This window comes from Lissotriton vulgaris, chromosome 4_1 (genome assembly GCF_964263255.1).
Source record: "Lissotriton vulgaris chromosome 4_1, aLisVul1.2, whole genome shotgun sequence".
NCBI classification, from domain to species: Eukaryota; Metazoa; Chordata; class Amphibia; order Caudata; family Salamandridae; genus Lissotriton; species Lissotriton vulgaris.
The window spans coordinates 754,306,756-754,327,165 of NC_141691.1; the positions used below are offsets into that span (position 1 = coordinate 754,306,756).

The 20,410-nt window shown below is 43.5% G+C and overlaps 1 pseudogene; it reads left to right on the top strand.

The window, feature by feature from the left end:
- Positions 1–10,957: 10,957 nt before the first annotated feature.
- On the top strand, positions 10,958–18,501 carry LOC147722538 (uncharacterized; annotated as a pseudogene).
- The last annotated feature ends 1,909 nt before the right edge of the window (positions 18,502–20,410 follow it).

A 20,410-nucleotide genomic window follows, 5' to 3' on the forward strand; every position in this document is an offset into this window, starting at 1 on the left:
AGGTCAAGCACTAACAGCGCAGCTACTGGCTGCTGGCAGGCTAATGAAAATAAGCCTCCAGGATCCTCAGGCAGGAAAGTGTGACTTTCTAAAAGTTACTCTACCGAAATAATTATTAAAATCTAACTCCACCATTTAAATTTGAATTTTAACAAATATTAAAATTAGTAGTTGAATAATTTCTCTAACGTGTCTCAATCCTAAAATAGCACAATGTATATTTTAATCTACACTCTACTTTTCCTCATAGAATAGCCAGAGCCTTCCACAGTAAAAATATAGTTTGTGGGTTTTGTCACTGTAGGGACATGGCAACATTACATATTTACACCTCACACTTTTAAATACTATGCCTCATACCTAGTGGATTACAAGGCCACTATGGTGACTTCTTAATATATAAAAGGAAGGTTTTCATCTGTCAAAAGGGTTATTTTGACAAGTTAGGCTGCAGGTTTAAACTGCAGCTGTCAAGATTGATTGCTAGGCCTGAAGCCATGTTTTCCTTGTCACACTAGTGGATGGACAAACAACAATAATGCCCTTTCAGTATTAGTTGTACAAAATCTCAATTATCACTTTTTTCTGCAGAAATAGCGGAGCAAAAACTTGTATTGCACCGACTAATATCATGAAAATATGTAGTGTGAGGCAAATCAGTATTCATTTATTACAGTTCATTTGAAAATTAATATATAATTAATACATATTCTGGCCAGTAAAAGAATGGACAAACTTAAAACAACTTTACATGCACCATACATTTAACAATTTATCTTTTTTAAGCAATGACATAAACAAAGGACAAGAAATAACAAACAAGAGGCCCTAAGGCTGCATCTCGAGTTCATTAGAGAAATACAATAGATGATTTTCAAAATATCGGCTTCTTTGATGATTCAGTTGACGTTTCAGCCCCATTTAACCAATCTTCAGGACCATCATCAGGACAAAGTGTGAGTCACAGATTCCTATTACTTTTGCTGCTAAATGACTGAATGAACAAATGCATTTTGCACCACAATTTGATAGGTACCAAAGGAAATCTTTACAATTTCTAAAAACATCCTACAATGGATAGTTATAGTAGTGCATATTTCATACACAGTTTCATTGCAAACAATTTCAAATCATTATGTTCATAAAAACATATCCTTATTATATCAATATGCGAGGCAGAGATTAACTATAGAACACAAATATTGAACAATGCAAACTTATTTTACTCTAGAAATGGCCTGTATAAATAACCAATGATATTTGTAATTGCTCATGGTCAGTGCAGGATGGTAGGATCCTTATGGCATGATTACCCCCACATTTTGTCTGGTGACAGTATGTTTTGGACTAGTCTGACTGGGATCCTGCTAATCAGGACCGCAGTCACTGTGGTGTTTTTCCCTAAATTGGACTATGGTAAGTACTTTGGTACCTTCCTAATTGGCTACTGGTGTACCTTTCTAAATCCTTAGTATATGGTACTGATATACCCAGGGCATAGGTACCCCAGGGGTCTCCTATGGGCTGCAGCATGTATTATGCCACCCATGAGAGACCACTCAAACTGTGACTACAGGCTTGCCATAGCAGCTGGTGGAAGCACCACTCACAAGGGATATACGTTTCCGTATATCTGAGGTCACTGTACTTAAAAACTATAAGTCACCCCTAAGGTAGGCCTTTCAATCCTGAAGGCAGGGTGCTAGGTTAAAAGTGTGAGGGTGCCCTGTATGAGCAGGACATCCACTACAAACCCAGGAGTTAATTCTCCAGGCTATGTAAGTGTGGTCAGCCATTTTATACATATAGTGGACATCAAGTCAATTATGAGATATCCAACTATATATTGGCTGCACCAAAATGCATCATGTTTGGTATCAAACATGTTGGAATCCGCTTGTTAATACTGTAACTTGGGTCAAAAAGATAACTTTATTACGTGTAATGTATATGTTATCAAATGCTGGCTACTGTAGTGTTAATTAAAATTGTTTTTTTTTAAACATGCTGGAATCCTACCCCAACACTGATTCTAGTATTGCATGTACTTGGGGGCTCCCCATGGCAGCTCCCCTGTATTGCTGGTTCCAGCCTTTCAGTGCCTAACGGGATGCTACTGCTTCTGCCCTCTTGCTGCTGAGCAGAGCCCGAGTAGGGGAAGGTACAACAATAGGTTTCCTGTCACGGGGAGGTGCGACCACCTTCCAGACAGGACTTATTTTTTTGGGCTGGGGTGGGGGCGCTCGTAAGCACCACCAGGCTGCTTTGGTGCCCTCCTTGCATACTCCAGTTAAAACCAGTTCAGAGAGCCGTTGGCTCCCACTCTGGCGAGAAACTGGACAGTATTATCCTCCACTCTGTCCACCCCTACGTCTGGGAGGAACCCCTGGATTGTCCCAACCCTTTCCTTTGGGGACTTAAGGGCTTACCTGTGGGGGGGCTCTTCAGATTCGTTGTGGGGCAAGATTCAGATCTGAAACCACTTCTACTTCTACTGTCTGGGCACTTTGGGCTTCGTTGGACTTTCCTTTGGGAACTGAGACTGCATCTGGGAAGACTCCTTCTGCTCTTGGTCCCGTCGTCCTGCCTGTCTTCTGCATTGTCTGTGCCTGTGCTTCATCCAGGTTCTTCTCCAGGCCTGTGGGCATCAAAGACACCCAAATGAATCTCCCTTGGAGTGAAGAAGTGACTCCCCTCCATCTGCAGGCACCCTAATTAGGCTGACCGGTCTGCGGCTCCTGACGTCCTCCAGACTTCGAAAAGGCCCAGCAACACAGGTGGTGATTCTGCAACTCCCTCAAGGCCTGCATTGTCTTCTCACTGAGTTTGAGGCCACTATCCTTTGTCAAAACCGCTGGAACAGCACCCGTGTTCACCACATTTACTTGCTGTTGCCAAGGCTTGTTGATTCTCTTCTCCAGAGATCTTTGGGTTCCCAGAAGATCCAGCTACCAGCATCTCTTGCTACCATGATATTTATCCTTACCACATCCTCCAAACCGTGGGCCTGCATCTTTGGTGAGCTGCTCGAGGTCCTCTTGTGACTCCTGTACCTATGGCCTTTGGGTCGTCTTGAGGATCTTCTTTGACTTTAGTGGGCTCTCCTGCTTGCTTAGGGCCTTCTATAACTCTCCTGCCTTTGATGAGTCCCTTGGACTTTGCTGATCCCGACACTGCACCTTCTTCCTTTTCCTCATCTTTTGCTGCTGCCAAGGCTTGTTAATGCTCCCGCCAGACAACGACCCACTGGTTCTCGACCTTTGATGTGGGAAAGCTTGTGAATGGCTACTGGTCTTCCACAGCATCACCTGGTCCTCACAGCTGCAGCGACAAGGTCACCGTTAACTCTCCTGCATCTTCCGTCATTGGTGATTATTGGACTGCCGTGCCTCCTGGTCACTCCTGAGTGGCACAAACTCTGTCCCCTCTGCTCCTAGGTACTTCTCTTCAAGAATCCATCCTTGGATGCCACCCGACTCTTACACCTTCTTCGTCAGCCGCATCTTCACTGAAGTCCTCCATTGTGGTCTACAGCGTTTTCCGTAGTCACTCTGCACCTATGCACCCGACTTCCCTGATGTAGGTTTCCTGGTTCCTGGTGTATCCACGGGTAGGGTGACTCTCCAGCCTTCCATCTTCCATGGGGTTTCTTCAAGGTCCACTGGGAAGGGTCCTTCTTCTTCAAAAGTGTAGCTGTAACTTCCCTATTGACTTGCATTGAATATGTAGCTGTGCTTCCACTCTGTACGCAATCTCTGTGGGGTGTCTGGGTACTTACCTTGGGTGATTCCTTGGGTCACCAGTTCTTCAAAGTCTTCTGGTTCAAGTCTCGACTTTGGTCACAGTTCACATTCAACTTTATTAGTATATGGTTTGGTGTCCCCCTAGAGACCACTGTTTATTTGTGCTAGTAACCTGAAATTAAATGAAATTTGATTTGTAGAGCGCATGGATGCCCGAAAGCATCCCAGCGCTTGCTTAGGGAACCCGTCCTGGTATTCCCCTGCGAGATAACCCATTACTGGACATCCCCAAGGTGAAAGCCAGGCATCCCGCTGCGAGGGGCCGTTGTGGAGATTAAGCAAGCTATTGCCCAGAGTTACAGAGTGGGACTCCATGATTGGAATAGGCACTGAGGCGAGAATTGTCAGGTCCGGGGAAATTTGAGCCCAAGACCCGCCGAGGCGAGGAATTGAACCCAGGTCCGGGCCAGACCTCTGCATCAGGGTCTGCCGCTCCAACCACTTGAGCCACACTTCTCCACCTCATCTCCTTTTGGAATATTGTATGTATTGTGTTGATATACCCGGGTAGGAGATATACCAATGTGTTACGAGTATGTATAATAAATATAACTATTTTTATAACTACACTGTGTGGTTCTTTTTTGCTTAACCTACACTACATGATGAGTTCTGGTAAAACAAGCTGCTTAACACTCCTTCTGGACTATGCCGGAAAGCTGCTCTTCACAGCTACCACTTAGAGAGCTTTCTATGGTTGTCTAAGACCACTAAAATCACCAAAAGGGTGGTCTGGACTAGTGCAGGGTGCTTTGCTCATATATGTGTGCACCATTCACTAAGCCTGCCTCCTACAGTAAGAAAAAAACGTTATGGGCAAGTTTCTTTTCCATCAAAGTATTATTGTGTAACATTGAAGGAAAGTCTCATCTAATGATTGTTACTCATCGTAAATTAGTTCCTATTAAATCAATCTGTGAGTAGATAATTGCTGGTATTTGGCAACAGGAACAGGATTTGGGAATGGCAGCAGTGAAGTAAACAAATTCTAAGCTTGTAATTGTAATGTGAAATTATCTGACTAAACAATTAAAAAATCAGCTATCGCTCAGTAATTTCATAAATGTGTTCTTATTTTCAATGGATACTTGAAACAATGCAAAACAAACTTGTTGTCAGCTCCAACTCAATAGTGTGGGACCTAAGTCAATAGAGCACAAAGAAAAAACAATTACTACTCATTTGTTTGAAAAATGTATACCTGGAAGAACTATCAGCCTTAGGATGGTCTTCCCCCAAAACTATTTCCTTATCCCCTCCTGTTTTTTTGAATTCCTTTTTGTTGGCTTTACGACTCTGTGCACTATACCACTGATAAACTGTGCTAAAGTGTTTGTGCTCACTCCCTAAAACATGGTAAAATTGGCTTACACCTGATTGGCATATTTAATTTTAATGTAAGTCCTTAGTAGGGTGGTATGCCATATATACTACACCAGTAAATTAAATGCTACTAGTAGGCCAGAACTTATTTTGCCACCCACTTAGATAGCCACTTAAAACATGTCACAGGCCTGTGAGCAGTTTTAAGCTGCCAATTCAACTTGGCAAGATAAACCCCTAGCTAGGCCTAAAACCTCCTTTTTAACACATATAAGTCACCCCTAAGGTAGACCCTAAGCAGCCCATAGGGCAGGATGCATTGTATTTACAAAGTTGGACATGTGCTTTTAGGTTTTACATAAACTGGTAATGAAAAACTCACAAATTGGTTTTTCACTACTGAGAGGCCTACCTCTCCCATAGGATAACATTGGCTTACCTTATTACATGTAATAAGTGATAACGTGTGTTTGGGAGCTATGTGAAATATTGTGCTCGGTGCCTGAGGACTTGTGATTTAAAATCCACTTTAATGGTAAAGTCGAATTTTAAGTCACAATTCTGAAAAATCCACTTTTAGAAAAATTGCATTTTCTTGTCCTAATCATTTAGTGCAGGCAGCCTGGGTCACATAACTAGGTGTAGTTGGCAGTTGGCCTTTGTGTATTTCTCCCAGACAACCATACAAAAGAGGAACTGGAATTTGGCAGGATTGCCATACAAGCAGGATGGGTGGAGGGGGTGGCAGAGCTGTGCACAGCCCCACTTGCTCTTCAAAGACCCTGCCTCAGCTCACACAGAAAAAACTTCACACCAGCCTATTGTAACTACAGACAGACTGGGGCCAGGGCAGTGAGGCAGGGAATTCCAGGCACTTCTGTGGGGAAAACTCCAGATGTTTCTTTCTCTTCCAACCTGGCACCTACCCTAGCATCCACTTTTCAGTTCACTTCTGAACCAGCAGATGGATTCTCAGAGGATTGCCCTGCTGTCTGTGGCCTGTTGTGTACTTCAGAGGACTGCCCTGCTGCACCAAGAGGACTGCCCTGCAGTGGACTGCAATGTTTGTGGGATCGCAATTTAAATTACAATAATATTTATTTTCATATAACTGGTTATTAATCTCAGAGAAATAGTCAGCTTTACCTTAATTATCACTCCACCTTTGTCTGCGGTCTTTATCATCAATGTACTCATGTTGGCCAATTAAATCTAATATATCTGTCTTTAAAAAATAGTGTTGACTTCCACCAGACCCACACTTTTAAACTAGGTAATCCTTGTCCACCTGGTATTTAACAGGAAAGAAGAGTGCGGGCAACAGTAAGTCTGTCACATCAGATTTTTCCTCAGGTTCCATCTTATAAAAACTATAATTCTTGAGACTGATAGTTCTAAATACACAAAATGTTCTAAACTGGTTTGGAAGGGGCCGATCCTGTATATAAAGCCTAATAACAAGGTATTTGCTCAAAAATTAAAACTCAGCCTCATCAAGAGTATTAGATGAACAACTTAATATTGGTATCTCTATATTGTCTAGAGTTCATAGTACCGATTCCTAGTTTGATGCTGGTATGACATGTACTGGTTTAAAAACCAAACCCGTTGGCCTTTCCATCCTCCCTTTATCTGTTGTTCCATGGCTTATCTTCAAATAAAAAAGGTTGTTGTACTGATTTTTAACTACCCGTCTTGGGGTGTATACGGTCGTTAGTAGTCAGAATCTGTAGTAGATTCGGAAAACGTTACAACTTTCTTGGAGAATCATGAAGTAGAACTTACATTTATTTTCTGATCGATAAACATCCTTCTGCAACTAGGGATATACTCTCTTTTTTGTGAAAACAAATGTCCAGCTGTAATTTCTCAGTTACTGAAGATACTAATATCTTGAAATTCGTTAACTGATCTATTTATTTGATCAATTAATTACTTTAGCATCAGTAAGAGAGTCAAAACCTAACAGAAATGTCTCCAAGTCACCCAATTGCGCTGTAGATGTTTACATGTATGCCAGTCTGTTTCTATGCTAAGCACTATCCAATTTCTTCTGCATTTGCAACTAGTTAGTAGTAAATATAGGGTCATCAAAATGATTGGTATGTTTTATATCTGGAGTCCAACTGGTATAATGTTGGCTTGTAAGCAATGTGAAATAAACCTTGCAAGTAACTGTTGATACCAGTTGTCACGATTACACACTGTAGAGGTGTCAAAGGTTAGAGCAAATAACAAGCTTAAATGGTGCTTGCTGGATGCAAACTGCAAATTGAGTGCTATATATGATGAGAGTCAGGATTGGAGGAAATGCAGAGCACACAGGGGTGAACACTGCAACAAAACAAAACTAACTTGAGTCTCACAGGAAGCTGAATTTCGGAATCCGTGGCCATCCTTGATATTATCTTATAAAAAGAGAAAGGAGTCGGAGTCTCGTTGCTTCCTAAAGCAGTCCGTGGTTGGCAGTTGTCGGATGATCATTTAGGAGCCAGTATCTTGTGGTCGGTGAGTCGGGTTGGGACTTTGACTTCCTGCTTTTTGAATCGTCCTGCCCATTTAGATCCTACTTTTGATCAATTATGATTATCAAAGCCTTGTATATATTTGTACACTTTATTTTTTATAGAATTTTTGTTTTTTTCGTTACATTTTTATTTTACTCTTTGAGTCTCTCCTGTTTTTATCTCCACCACTATATATATTGTTACTTTCCCAGATTATCAAGAAAGAACTGGTTTGGACTCCTGAGGTCTGAATTCTGTAGTTTGCACCGTCATATGTGAAAACCGCACAACATAGACTTCAAAGGACAATAGTAATCACTGTTTTTCTATACTTCCAGTGAAAGAACTGCAGCTAAATTAAGGGAAGAAAGGGCTGAGTTAGAGGACTTGTTAATTAAGGTAATTAGGTAAAAGTATAGTATACATATATTGATACAAGTTTCTGTATTAATCTGACATTGTTTCTTACAGAATTCCATACCAGCCCAGGAGAATGTATGACAAGCCTTGCATCAGTATTTTCTCTTACCTTTTTCCTAACTTTATGGGCTGCTGTGATTTCTGTTGCAATTTGAAATCATGGTCTTTGTGTGGAGGCGAATAAGAATACTTTCATGAAGCTCCTGCAGATTAATAAATAGAAATTCTTGAACTACAACACCAGTTTTTTATTCACTTTCTCATAATAATCCAGTCCGTGACAAGCAAAAGACTGGAACTGCCGATTTTGTTTACCCAATAGCGATGGACCCCCTGCATCTTTTGTATCTATTCCTCTGAGTGATCTAGGTTGTCAGTCTCCTACATATCTGAAAAAATATATTCGCTTACAAAAATACTTGCTGCAGAGTTATTAACAGGGCTAGAAGGAGAGCACTAAATAACAATTGTGTTGCTCTTCTAGAAAATAACACAAAACTGCCAAATGATAAGCTTACTTGTGTAACTACATACTGTGTGAGCCCGAACAAGAATTTTTTTTTTTAAATCAACAAACACTGACAATTCTGGGTCAGCCCAGTTGGAAAACTCCCTATTTATTCAAACGTGGAATAAGCCTGAGGGACATGTTCGTCCACACTAGACCTATTAAAATGTCCCTGAGCCAAACACAACAAACAATCTGGGTCTCTAACTCCTGTAGTCAGCCAATATAAAGCGTCATCAGACCTACCCTCGCGAAAGACATACCAGTTTCTAGAGAAAAGACATAGTGAACATTACATGAAGTGGGTGATACTAGAGAAGATGCCAGATTACATGAGTCAGGGCGTCATCAATAAACCACTTCTGTTAAAAGAAAAAAAAGTGTATCTATATTCAGAAACTTTGAGAGAGGCAACTGAGGAATGGATAAGAGAAGAAGGATGGGAAAGGGGCTTGGAGACACCACAATATCATGAACCCTCAAATGAGTTACAAGATGTAGGAGGGGCAGAGGAAGATGAGGAGTGGGAAAATAGGCCTAACAGGGGTGCAAGAGAACAAGACAATAACCGAAGACCATATAATTTCCACCGCGGGGGGGGGGGTCATTTATGGCACTAAGAGACACTCTAGAAATGCCGAAGAAGTCAATTCTAAAAAAAAGAGTAGGTCAGATTTAAACCTTTAGAGGTAATAGAGTAGCCTAAAGGGAAGCGCTAAAATGCGAGGAATATAGAGGACTTAGGAAAAAGTGGATTTCCATGGAATGGGCCCAATTGATAGAACAATTTAGACTAGAGTCCGGCGAAGAGATTACACAAGGTGACCCTACATGAAATGACTATAGTGCGAGGCAAAAAGGTGTGTCAAATCTCCCCGCCCTTCCTTGCCTTCTCCTCTGTCTCCCCTCCTCTCCCCTTCTCCCCTCCTCCCCACCCCATTGTACCCCCCTCTCTCCGCCCCACCCATTACCGGAACCGACACCCCAACTTGTTGTAACCTTGAGCAGGGCTAATTAGACTACAGATGCAAAGTTTTAGGGAATGTTTATGGGAGGGCAGTTTTTGTGGGAAGGAGTTAGTGGGAGGGTTTTGAAGTTTCTTAAGAAATTGCATGGATATACTTCCATTACTAGGACCGTTGTTTGTAAGTGCATAACCACCAGCACAGATACTAATACTGTTTAAATGGTGACAAGAAGTGGTAACAGATATTTGTGATGCTGTTTATATTAATAAGTCATAATTTGCACAATGTATCAAAATAAATAATATGTAAATGTAATTCACTCTTACACACTCTGAAACTTAAGAAAATATATATTTAAAAAATAGAGGTACTAGAGTATAAGTAGGGTAGTTACTATTGCCAACCCTTTTTGGATGAATTGACAGAATGGACTAAAAAGGAAGGGAGGAAATAATGGCCATGAAAAGGGTCTTTTCAGCCTATCGATTTAGCAACTGCTGAAGATTGCATAAGACAGAGATGGTGCATCCCAGAGTGGAACTACCCCTATATGCAAGAGTGCCTCGCAGTATGGGAAGAGTATACTATAAGTGACTTGAAATAATAGACCGGATCCGAGGGTAGGCCAAAGTCAGTAAATCCCTGACCAATAACTCAGGTACCCGTCCTTTTGAAGGGTAGACAACTGCCTACATATGTACCATGGCCACAAATGGATAAAGAAAATTTAAAGAGACCACTAGCTCTGGTGTCTGAGGGAGAAGGAAAACGGATAGGATCCTTTGAGAAACACCCTGCTGGAGTGAATCTCGCCTTGGTCGATGTTAAAAGCTTATTAGGTTCTCTGGTGGGAGATGAAAGTAAATACCCTTTTTGTCAGGGCAGGATTTATTCAAATAACATTGATAAATACACAATCAGACATACCCAGACAGACCAGACATTGGAGCCCCTATAGCAGAGAGTATAAAATCGACTGAAGAAATTACAGAATTCATCACCAGAAAGAAAGAATGATAGCAAAATACTGGAGGAAATGCAATATTATTTTACGATATATTGAAATGGGGCCTGCCTACAGATATACAAGCAAGACTAGATTGAGTAGTGGGAATAGAGGCTAAACCCTGGCCAGAAATACAAGCCAATATATTACATTATTTCAAGCAAAAGAAAGAAAAAGACAAGAAAAGAAAAGAGCAGGCAGAAAGGGCCACAGCTAAGTTAATGCAACAGAAACTTAAAAAATCAAGAACAGGAGCACCACAAATGGCTGTCACAACGCCAGTGCAGGTGCAGTCACGAGGAGGGCAGCCAGGAAGTAATATGAGAAAGGGACAATGAGATTTTTCAGGATGCCAAGGGCCAGTGCAGGGAAGAAGACAAGGAGAATACGGAATAGGCCAACAATGTTATTATTGTGGCAATATGAGTCATGTTGCCAGGGAACGTAGAATGAAAAAGAACGATGGTAAGTGCAGGCATGGTTGATTCCGCAGAGGTAGATGGGGCCACAACATATGCAATGGGATCCACAACAAGTGACACAGGGACTTCCACAGGTCCCTCAGCTTCAGTGGACAGAACAACAGGGACAAATGCCACAGAACATGCCCAGGTTGTCAGAACCACTGCAGGAGGGCCTACACAGGTCCAGATGGGGGGAGTAACAATACAAGGAGGAAATCCCTTTTCCACCCAACCCCAAATGTCTGGAGCAATGCCAACCAACAGCTATACACAATGAGAGAGCCCACAGACAATCATAATGTATCCAATACTATCAGTAACCCACAGATCATATGAGGAACCCACTGTGACGGTGGCTATAGAAGGTCGCCCCTGTAGTTTTTTAATCAACACTGGGCCACCAAATCTTGTATAAAGGAGGGAATACCACCACTTTCTCACAAGTCAAAAAACACATAAGGGGTTTGTGAGGCTGTTAGGATGGTTCCTTTAACTGATTCAGTGAGCATGGCAATAGGAGACACAAAAATTGAGAGATCATTGTTATATTCTTCAGAAGCACCAGTTAATCTTCTCGGTAGAAAAATGATGAGTAAGCTGAATATGACTATCCCTTTTGTGGAAGGTGGGTAGATGGTATGCTAGACACCTGGTATCACATCAGGTAGGATGTTATCACTCATAGCACATGAGGATTTGGGAGAACACGTCAGAGCAATTCTTGTGGATGCAGAGGGCTGTTTGCGTGGCATATAAGTTTAGATAGTGCATCCACCAGCATGGTGTTAGAGATAATGGCCCTGGAAATAAAGCAGTGTTATGCATTATTGATAGCATTTGACAGGAGATAAAGTGACTTGGGCACCAGTATTTACAGATCCACAGGTCAAATTGAGAGATATATCAGACAAAGAAATTGTGGTAGCTGGAATGTTTATGATGTAGCTGTGATGTGGTAGAACAGCATCACAGTGAAGATTCTAAGAATGGTCAGTATTTCCTGTATTGCTGAAAGTTGTGGAAGTTTATTGTACTCCTCAATAAACTGCATTTAAATAAACATAACTTGAAATTTATTCGGATTACTACAGAAATGATTTACGATAGCCCATTGTTGGAATACGAGGCAGCATCTGTGAGGCCTACACAAATAACATGACTACATTTGCCCTTCACTGGGAACCAAACAACCAATTGTAGCGTCTGACTCTAAGAGGGTAACGTTACAGAGCAGGCTGAGGCTTACTCAAGGGAGGTGGTGTGGGCTAGTAATCGCCATATGCAGGTGTGCAAAAATAATACTCAAAAATTGATTGACCAGTCTGTACTTTGCTTTATAAAAGTAAGAGTACATTTATTAAACAAAAACACACTACTCAGTACTATGCACCAATTTTCAAATATACATAATCTGTTGGAATTACTTTGTGACATTGCAAGACATCTCCACCCCTCCCGCAGGGGGGGTGGGATCTAGTACCACCACTCCCATGTATGCACATCATCTTGCCCCAATGCTGTTAGTTGATGATAACCTGGGGCGTGGGCCCTGCACACTGGCACCATCCCAGTGGCGACCCACCCCATTACATCAACCAACATTAAAAATGGGTACACCTGCCTTGGTGACACATAACCCTGAATGAGCATCTCCTACTGACCATAAAGTATGCACCTTTAAATCTTCGGGGCTAACAGTCTGGGTTTTTCCTCACCTAACAGCAGCAGCAAGAATACATGTCTAAGCATCCCTTTAGAATGGCAGTACTCATCACATTTGTGTATCATTGAAATGCATTGCAATTACAGCCCCTAAAGGCATCACAGATGAAATCATAGGATTACGCATATACAGCCAGAAACCCTAGAAGGAATATCTGGCAACACAACCCCACTTTGCTTATGACATCACCTTACACAAGTACTTCGCATTACATATGTGACCTTCAGTCCCTCTAAAAGAAATAACCATTAGTAAATGCATTTCTAATGCAATTACACCTCTTCACCTCCAGGGAATGCCCTTCTCCAGACATCCCCAACTCAGCCCTTCACACTGAGATGCACTTCTCAATACACCCTCAGCTGTAGAACAAAAGTTCCAGCCTAGAAGGTGTTTAAATGCTGACTGAGCCCTTGAGGGGTTATTCCTTTCAAGTCCCCAAGTGACTTAGGGTGGGTCTTTTCTCCTTCGTGCTGGGGGAGACTGCATTGCTCCTGCACCTCCCCGGCACCTTGGCATTCATGTGGTGGTGACCCGGTCCTCCTGGGGCCACCACAAGCAGAGAAACGGGCAGGTTGTCAGGCAGGCCAGTCCTCCCTGCGCAAAGCATTATGGGGCTATTTTCAGTGAGCCCCGTGCATCTTAGAGCAGTTGCTCTCGCGGTGTACCGGGGAGATCCGCGCAGCCTGCTTCCTTTCGAGAGAGCCCGGTACCACCCGGGCCCTCCTGCATCTCCCCGCTCGTTGGGGGGCCTGGTGCCAACCGGACACCCAGGTATCGGTAAGCGGCTCAGGGAGCCCACCTCCGGCCGCTGCTTTCTGATTTTCGGGGCCCGGTCCCACCTGGGCCCCTGGCTCCTCCTCCTCCTCTCCTTTTCACGGGGGCCTGGTCCCACCCAGGCCCTCCGCACCCTTGCCCTTTGTGGAAGGGGGGGCAGCCTGGGGAGCCCACCCCCAGCTGCTCTAGTTGGCTCCTGGCCTGGCCTGCACTCTTGTGTGTGGCCGCGGGAGCCAGCGCGACTCTTCTCGTCTGCCCGTTCAGAGCGGGCAGACCCGGCGGCTTCAGCGGGACCAGCGGGTCTTCGGGGGAGTGCAATGGCACTCCCCCCCCACATTCCCACGATTCGGGCCCGGGGATGGGGTCCCTGGCCCCCTCACCATCTTCACGGGGAGCGTCCCGGTGCTCCCTGACTTGCCACTTCTGCTGGGGCCAGGGTGGGCTCCTGGCACCCCACATGAGCCTCCTTCACTTCTTCGGGGGCCCGGGCCCCTTGGGCATATTCACGGGGAGCGCAACGGTGCTCCCCGATGGTCAGCTTCGCGGGAGCGTTATGGCACTCCCCCAGTTTGCATTTCTCGGGGGCGTGATGACGCTCCTCGCCTCCTTTGCCACACGGGGCCCCGAGTTGGGATCCCGGACCTCTCCCACTGCAAACCATCACAGGTGCGTGACTTCATTTGGGGGCAGCCCCAGAGACCTGACCCACCCCAAGGGCATCTCTGAGACCGGTGGCGGAGCACCACGCACTTTGTCATTGGTCTTCTTAGGAGTCAAAGGTCGCCTACCTTCCGGGGCCATATCTCAGCTCTTGGGGGTTCGATCTTCTCCATTTTTGTGTCGTCTTGCTCGTGGTGGCGCCCCCTCACCATACCACTGGGAGCACTCTCCTTCGCCTTCCTTGTCTCCAAGAGGGTGCATGCTGCAGGGAGCGGTTTTCACTGGCTCCCTGCTCCAGCCTTTGGCCTGGCTCTGCTCTTGGGCCTTTCTTCTCCCTGCGCAGAGGCCCCTGCTATTGTGAACTGGTCCTGGACTCTTCTCCTGGCGCAGTTCAGGGTCCTGGGGGCAGTCAGGGGGTTCCTCCTTTCAACTGCCCATTGCCAGGTTCCAGCACCTCCCGCCTCAGCAGGCCACACCCCAGAGAGAACTTCTCTTCTTGTGCAAGCACTTTTTAAAAGTTGAGTAGGGGGCTGGCAGGAAGTCTCCGTTTGTCCTATCAAACAGCAACTCATCACTTCACTGCCCTTGCTCCCTCCTTCTTGTCCAACCTCTGGGTTTGTTCAAAATGGTGTCGTCCAGATTCTCTGGCCACATGGTCTCTGAAAAAACCCCTTCCCCCTTGCTGCCTTCCCTCCTTGGTGCAGCCTGGTGCCTGGCACCCAGTGATAGCTGCGTTGAGCCTGTAGCCCCACCCATCTTCTCTTCGTGGAGAGGAGGCCTTAGCTTGTGGAAGAAAGGTTATCAATCTATCCTGCTGCGGTCAGCCCTCAGCCAAGGTCTGGTTATGCCTGACTCAGAGAAATGTGACATTTCTGGATGACCCAAAAGCAGTACAAATATGGCTTTGGACTCTGCAGAATACGTCTTTTCACATCCGCTACAGTGGACTTTAGGGCGTATCTGGAATCTGTAGGCCTTTTGAAGGTTAATCTAGCCCATGGGCTCCACATCCCCATAGGGGAATAAAGAAGTGAAAAACAGTAAAACACACTGATTTTCCCTGGCATGTTCCTTCCCAGTGTATAAAGCCTATTCCAAGTCACCACCCAAGTCTGCATAAGTCCTGCCACACCATTCACTCGGTAGCTGCTCCTGGACTGCGCATGCTGGGAATCTCCTCTGCGCAGCCCCTATACGTGTGCACACGCATGTATACCTGTGTCTGCATGTAACCAGCCCGGTGTCCCTTACTACAGCTGCTGCGCAGTGGCCTGGTCAAGCCAGGGGGACACTAGTAAAATCCCCATGCAGTCTCTTTCATCCTATGTTCACTGTGGGTGAGTCCCAACTTATGAGGCTCCCCCACAGTAAAAGCTCAACAATTAGGTGCTCAAAAAGCAAAGAATTCGGGTAGCCCATAGTGTCAGAACCACCTTCTAACACCCATCAATTGAGACAGTAGTATTTCAAATGGATATTCCCATTAGAGTGCAGTTGTAATACAGAACAGTGTCAAAACATGCACAAGAAAGTACAATGAGCGAAAAGATTTGACAAGGCTACCAGAGAGTCTATGGACAACAGAAGCAAAAGATGCAAGACTGAGTAAAGGAACTGAGCCTGTGAATATCACACCCAGAGCGATACGTCCTAGGGTGCATCAGTATGCCTTATCCAAAGAAGCCGAAAAAAGTATCTTTCCCACAACACAGGTGTTGCTTGAGCAAGGAGTCACATATGAGAGAACATCAACTTGTAGTACGCTGATTTATCCTATGCAAAAGGCTATGGAGGGAACTTGGAGGTTGATTCAAGATATCCACCTCCTAAATTAAATAATCCCAGAATATCCGGTGGCACCCGATCCACCAGTTATACTGACAAACCTTCCTATGGGTGCTGCCTACATTTCAGTGATTGATTTGATATGAAAACTTCATTTTTCAGCATTTCACTTCACCCAGATAGTCCGTACCTAACAGGGTTTACGTATAGAACAACTCAGTACTGATATAGAAGACTCCCACAGGACTATTGTGAGTCTCTGAGTATCTTTAACAGGATGGTGAAAAAGGATTTAACAAACATAAAATGAAAAAGTCCCCTTCTACAGTATGTGGATGACATATTGGTGTGTAGTCCCACTGAAGACATACGCAGGGAGGAAACTATTGGTCTCCTTTGCATGCTTGCAGAAAAAGGATACAAAGTGGACAAAGATAAATTATAATGTGTACAGATAGAAGTTCACTATTTGGGACAGATAATCTCCAAAGATGGAAGGAGGGTAACACCTGACAGAGCATTAAGAACATGCCTAAACCAAGCGAATACAGCAGTTCTTATGACTGCATTATGTGAGTCAGTAGATATTTGATTGTGCCACCCTGACTGCACCACTTCTGACTGCTCTAAAAGAGTCTCATACTAATGGAAATAAAATAAACTAGACTGATGGGAAAAGGTTTTAAGGGATGAAATGAGTAATTTGTCCGAGTTAATGAAATCTGTCAAGTACTTCTCTAAACAGGTATTGCGAAAACAGAGGGCTGTCTCAGACCAGCAGGATACCTATTAGCCAGCAAGTTTACTTGCGGAATTTTGTACATCTATGGAAGGATCTCATATACAATGGTCCCTTCTCCGTGACGATGAGTACTCCTACTGCAGTGGAGGTGGATGGTCAGAAACCATGGATTCACCTGTCTGACGTAGTACTGGACCTCACCTTGCCTTAGCACTGCCACAGACAGAAGGAGAACATAAGGGGGAAAAAGAGACACAAGAGTAACAATGTCTCTCTATAAAGCATAGGTGGAGTATTTCATCGACTCTACTAGAGGACAGTTATGTATTGCTGTTTTATTTTTCTTCTTATGTCTTCTTATGCTGGCAGCAATATTAAAATGTTATTTTACTTTATGTATGGGATTATACGACAACATTAAGCACTTGCAGAGAACAGTACCTTAGCAAGAAAATATATCTCATAGTATTCATTCTGGCTTATTAGATAATATGTGGTGCCAACATATGACAGGGATAGGTATGCAGACTGCTAATACTTCTTGTTTTGTTTGTTCTTTGATTCCACATGCCACTGCCTCAGATAGGTTACACTCATGTAAGAAGGTACTGCCAAATATTACCATGTGTCTGTTGCACCTTTTTCTTTGTTGAATACAAGTGCAGATGCAACCATTGTGGTTTAGACAGAGAGCATTCTTAGTAAACACCACGCAATATGAGGAAGAGTTAGCTGATGTGATGACCGTTCTTACAGACCATAAAGAGTTAGTACTGAAGTTAGATGCCATGAACAAGACAGGGATTATAAGGTATGAGGGAGAAACTTGGAGAGGTAGGATATTGCAGCAGGGATTTTTAGGGGTATCCTAAATTATATTTTTTGACAGAATGATTCCGCTATACCTAGGCCCCACAATTGTTAGGAAATGCCACATTTATGAGTAAATGGGTCAGTATACCTCCATGAACATTGGCATCATGGCGCTACATTTGGATGCCTGGCCCTATATATATGGAAGGGGAATCATACAGATAAAAGCATAAAACAGAAGTGTAAAGCAGTGTGGGATGAGAATATATCTAGACTAACTTGGGTAGATACATCACAACTCTTTGAGAAGGCAGAAAACCAATTCTTTTCGCTTTGTATTTAGGGGGAAATGGGACATTCCCGGTGGGAAAGAACATCAACTGCAATGTTACAAAATACAATGCCAACATGCAAAGAGGGATCTCCAGTCTGAAGGATTTTTACTAGAGCTGGGGTTAATGGTTGTATACAGAACTTCCTTCAGGTTGGCAAGGCCTCTGCTACTTGGTGACTGTACACACTCCTTCCTTGGTGATTCCAGGAGTTAATATTTCCAAGTTACATGACCATCTCATGAGCCGTCTAATGTCTGTGCTGCACCATCATTGGAGAAAGAGAACTGCAGAATATTACAGTACAACAGCCTGGAAAGATGTCCTGGAGGAGCACAGACTGCTCAACGATACACAAATCTTTTTTGGCAGCATCCTTCCGTATGTTCAAGCAAAAGCAACTGCACGTTGACTCCAGATAACTCCCTGGGAGTTGATGAATGCCATAAATGCCTTTGAGAACAGTTTCAACTCCATCAAAGAAGAGCTGCGAGCCATGAGCGTAATGCTTATGCAGCACAGATATGTGTTAGACTTAGTGACGGCTATGGAAGGAGGAGCATGTGCCAAGAAACAATCAATAAGACCTGTTGCACTTATATCACAGCCAATTACACTAATAGCGAACATTAACAGAGGCAAAACAAGCTCTGCACACCTTGCAAAATAAGATGGTGAACTAGGTTGTGGGGGTAATGAATGCCTTACAGGGTGTTCAGCTTGGGCTTGGGTACCATCCTGTAAGTTGGAATATTTAAGGCCTTGTTGCCTGTTTTTGTGATGTTGTTGGCGTTCTTTCTCATCCAGATTGTGATAGTTTTTTGCAAAAGGGTTAGTAAGAAGTTAGGGGGGGGGGGTGTTCACTACTAGATTAGTCAATAAAATTCAGGATGTTGAGGAGAATATGTACACAGTAATGACTTATAGCAATAGGGGAGGTTAGGAAGTAGATAAAAAATCAACTAAAGGAGGAATGTAATAATGAATGTAGAGGATGACGAAGGTCTACTCATGCCAATGCAAGCACCAACAGAACAACGTGTACAGATTTATAAGTCTTTGGTAGCAGAATGGGAAAAGAGCACACGACCCGGGGGAGAGGGAAGTAGATAAGGCCTTTAGTAGAATAGAGAAAAATTATTAGGTAGAGTAGAAAAGGAAGGTCACAGGCCCGGTTTGCAAGAATACATATCTATGAAAGTATGTAGATAAGGTAGCACAGAGTAGCAGAATAGATGTAAGGTTAGGCTTTGCCAAGCAGCAGGTGTGTAGGTAGTAGAGCAAAGCTAGGCTTCGAGTTCTAGACAAGACAAGTATACCAGTAATGTAGCGATAGTGTGGAAGCATAACTAATGATAACTTGTGCACCGGAGTTGTATTCCATAGACACATGATTAGTTGTTTTTGCTGAAAGAATAACCTTTTGATGATAACGATGTGCTTTAGCAAATACCCATTTATTATTCGAATGTATTTACTGCTTTGCATGTATAAAAGCAACTGTCCGTCGCATTGTAAGTCGAAGCTTAGATTCCAGTTCCACAGAGCTGACTGAACTTCGACAATGCGCTTGCTTTTCTTTACATAAACTCTCCACTATATTGCCAACAGAAGTTGTGTTGTCTTTTCTTCCGTTTCGCAACAGCATTAATTGGTGGCTGAATGCTGAGGTGCTTATAGATGGGTTATTGTGTGTTTCTGGTTGTTTTCAGTATGGGTGTGATGTGAATAGATGTTTGGTTTGTAGAGGTTGTAGAGTTTACTAATTTGTGCCAAGGTTTTTATTGTAGAGTGGGTAAAGGATGTTTGTTGGAATTGCTGTATGCTTGCTCTTTAGAAGATGCATTGTTTGGGCAGAGTGTTTTGGTGAAACTAAAGGTTGTGAGTGTGAAAAGAAAGTGTGGGTATAGGTAACGAGTGTGAGTAGGTGTAGGTGGAGATGTTGTGAGTGTGTGTTTTCCTTGGACATTTTGTTGTAGAGTTTCTAGGATGAGTGAGTACAGGATTTGGGAAGTTATGGATTGTTTGGGTAGGTGTAGGTTAATAAGAGCGAGTGCAGAAGGGTGGTAGTGATTGAAGAGGATTGTTGTGTAGTTCCTAGGACCCCCCAGGACCTGTGCGTTTTGGATGACCTAAACTGAGGGATTGGTGTGCAGACGGACTCAGGACACCTCCACAGAATGAGTCAGCTATTAGTCCACCTAGCATTTCAGTGCCATTACCATCCCCCTGTATTCTGTAGTGGTGTGTGTAGTTTCTGGCAACCATTGAACATGACAACCCTGATTCCTCAGGTATTGTGGAAACAATACGGTGTATTTCGCTCAGTCACTCGTGCTTGCTTTTCTCAGAATACATAGAATGATTATTGGAACAGTTTCAATAATTATTTATTGGTCAAGCGTCAGTCTAGTATGAAACACTTTAGCTGCAACAATCAAATGACAGGAGCAATCAAATGTGATCGCTAGTACCAATATCGTAAATAGCAGATACATTTCTACCATAGTGCTAATAAGGTCAGGTGGATGGGACACAATGTATGTAATCGGTATGTACATGATGGGACTATCCTAAAG